The sequence below is a fragment of the Ornithodoros turicata genome, unplaced genomic scaffold (genome assembly GCF_037126465.1).
Source record: "Ornithodoros turicata isolate Travis unplaced genomic scaffold, ASM3712646v1 ctg00001113.1, whole genome shotgun sequence".
Taxonomy (NCBI): domain Eukaryota; kingdom Metazoa; phylum Arthropoda; class Arachnida; order Ixodida; family Argasidae; genus Ornithodoros; species Ornithodoros turicata.
In genome coordinates this window covers 37230-40693 of record NW_026999467.1, presented here as the reverse complement: position 1 = coordinate 40693, position 3464 = coordinate 37230, and the positions used below count along the sequence as shown (strand labels likewise).

General features: G+C 46.3%; 1 long non-coding RNA gene across 1 annotated transcript; it reads left to right on the top strand.

Annotated features, from left to right (window-relative positions):
* Positions 1-858, top strand: LOC135376468 (uncharacterized). Its single transcript, XR_010417699.1, has 5 exons — positions 1-141; positions 367-457; positions 518-591; positions 673-763; positions 836-858. It is a non-coding gene; the product is annotated as an uncharacterized LOC135376468 (long non-coding RNA).
* The last annotated feature ends 2606 nt before the right edge of the window (positions 859-3464 follow it).

Here is a 3464-nt window from a genome sequence, read left to right as displayed (position 1 = left end):
TTGTCTCGCGTTCCGTCGTTGCTCTGGTGCCCTGGACTGCTGTGAATGTGTTTTTATGCCCTACTAGTGTTGCCTGGGGGTGCTTTTATGTGTGCACCCTGGAAGATAGGTCCAGAAGCCTTGCGATTTCTTAGATTAAAGGTTAGTTCTATGTTTGTACGATTCGTGCAACTTTTGTTTGGTATCATTCCTAGCGTGTGGGTTCTATTACTTTATGCTAGCAGTGTGATTATTACCCTTTTGATTCCTATTACCCTATGCTTTATCTTTCAGCTAAGTGTACTTGTGACCCTACCAGCACTTTTCAAGGTGAAGATGCAACATCGTCAGTGGCCCCGTTACTAATGTCTAATCTATGGATTTCAGATACTTTCGACGTATTCATTGCGGTGAACAACGCGGTTGGGACAGCACACTCACGACGTGGGAAGGTCACAGAAATGTTGAAAGACATCAGGTAAGTTACGCTAAAGTGCGTTTCAGAGCTCTTCTGTGACTTGTGTTTACTGCGAAACAGATAGGGCATACGCTTCACCTGTGCAACTTCGTCATGTGCTCCACGGCAGCACAAGCCTTTACGGCTGTGCCACTGTATGTAAAAAATGCTGAGTTATTTTAATAAAGAATTTGCAGGGAAGTACAATGTGTCGCACCTTGTTGACTCTTTTACAGATGTGTGGAAACGTCGTAGCGGATGAATGTGAATTATGGATCTCCAAGTGGCGTCGCCCGCGTCATTTTCAAGATTTTACCCGTTTTGAAGGTACGTATAGTGAATGTGCGAGGCATTCACGTTCCTACTACGTGGTTATCCATGCGTTTACCGTCTTCGCAGGCAATAGGGCTGTTGATAGGGAGACTGCTAAGCTACTGCAGACTGCAACCATAGGCGCTGTGTCTAAAGGTATGCGTATACGTCGATGCGTACTTCACAGTGACATTTTGCTGTAGCAGTGTTTTTGAAATTACATTTCTTGCAGGTTAAGCTCACATGACGCGGCAGGGAAGGGAGTCCGTGGCGAAAAGTGAATATAGCCGAAGTTGGATAGCGTTAATTTTTGCGCACGAAAGGCAAGCTGGACACATCGCAAATCTCCAGTTGTACGAAACACAGTGCAGCGTGGTCGTCGGTTATGCCAGTGCTTCAACATATGTTTCAGCGTCGCACTTCGGACATTGCGGGCATATACCTTTAAGTTTTTCCCCTTGTGGACCGATGCTGTGTGTGTTCATGGACATCATGTTTTCGAAGACATGTAAGTTCTCAATAATAATGCGAAAAAAATGCTGGTCATGTTACGCTGTGATATAATACCTGGTGAGGTAATACGATGCTATGACGCTCAGTTTCATACGAAATAAAGTGTTTGATCTAATGTTGCTTATTTGTGCCACTGATACGCACTGCTGTGCGGTGTTGATGTAATGTTCAGAGAACGCCAGTAAGCCTGGCTAAGGCACGGGAAAAAGGTCCACTAGAGGTCCGTAAAAGGTCGTCATTGACGTACTATGGACTTCCTTGGGACGTGCGCGGATGTTATTTTGGCAGTTCTGAGTACGTCCCAAGTATGTCAAAATTATGTTTCAGGATGTCTTCATCGTCCTGAGGGTAACATCATGTAGACGTCCTTGGGACATCGGTGGTTTACTGGGGCGCTTGTTATTCACGCTCCAACCGCACCAGCCCACAAAGCCTTCCAGTTCCGTAGTTGATAGACTGTACGTGGGATAATATATAGTCATGTCCAGGAACAGTACAACACGCGTAGAATCACAAACTGTTCTGCCGATTGACATCACCGAAACACGGAACACAAGAGTGCGGACGCCGTGCCGACCGATGCGAGCTATTTCGAAACTATGCTGAAACTGCTGAAACGGCCGCCGGGACGCGGGACGCTGCACACACATGCGCGCGTACAAAATGCGATTTCAAAACGTTGAAAGATGAAAGTCACTGAAACGGTTAGCCAGCTGTAGGAGTCGAACCCACATCTTCTGGATTGCCGGTCCAGGGCTCTACCAATTGAGCTAAGCTAACACGCCTTCTCAGCGACTTCCAGGGTGCGTCATCTGAAGGGACAAACCAGCCACTCTCTCTCACTCATGGTGGCTGGTTTGTCCCTTCAGATGACGCACCCTGGAAGTCGCTGAGAAGGCGTGTTAGCTTAGCTCAATTGGTAGAGCCCTGGACCGGCAATCCAGAAGATCTGGGTTCGACTCCTACAGCTGGCTAACCGTTTCAGTGACTTTCATCTTTCATCGTTAATTTCTGAGGCAAATTGAGGCTTTGTATGTATTTGTCCCTTCTATGTTGTTCCAGCCTCAGAACATCAGTTCTCTCATGTTCAAAACGTTGTCGACCAATCGGAGCGCGCACGCAGTCTGGGCCAATGAGCTTGCAACGTTGGATTGGCGCAGTGGTACATACTCTACAGCCGCCACTGATCTCGATTGTAAAAGGCTGGATCGCGGATAGGGAGCGCGAGCGTGAAGAAACCGGCCGCCATCTTACTGTACCCACAACAGTCGCCGCAGCGATCATGGCAACTTCTTGCAATTACGGTCGTACCAACCGTACTGGCTAGGTTACAGGGCCTAAACTTATACAGGTGAGTCACTCTTTATCGAGGAATAAATAGGCGTCCATTCTGTATATTTAGTTGACCATTATGAAGTGTTTTTTTTTCCCAAAACGAGCACTGGATGCAGGTTGCTTGATCGCTCTTCCGACGTTCAATCGAGCACACTTGCATTTTACCCGGCGGCAAATACAGTTTGAGTGCATAATATGCTTGAAAGAACACGTTACACTGCACAAGGAGTGTTGTCATCAAGATATGTGCGAGCACTCGAGCGCTTTTTTGCATGCATTGCTAGCATGGTACACGGTGTTCTCTGCGGAAGCAAGTGCCACATTCATTTCTTTGAATTACCTTCACGCACAAGTTCGGTATTACGTCATAATGAGACCACGATTGTCACCTTTTTTCATGTATTGGTATTGTTTTGTGCCTTGGTTTGATTTGTGACAAAGAATCCTACGTAACGGTGGTGTGGCGCGACTTGAATACCGCCTTTGTGTCTGAGCTGTATCGTCAGCTTGGTACGATAGTAATAATCTGTAGCGTATCGTGCTATTTGTAGCAGTTTTTAAGGCAGAAGTGGTCTCTCAATACAGGTTTCGTCATGCTACCCAGTGAATAATCTGTGCAGTGTGATACGGCTGGGTGTACAGGTAAGTATCGCGTTCCTCATCCACTGGTTTCTACTTTACAGGAAGGAACAACCTCAGTGCACGCACTGTGGTTAGCCTCTCTCAGTTTTGCATATTTTCTTACATGTTCACATCAGAAACACACCCTACACTTTAGGCTCCTTCACCCAGCAATATAATAATTAGCAGTGATGGCCACTAACTACTTCTACAGTAGTTTAACTATAACTACTAACTACTTTGCAAT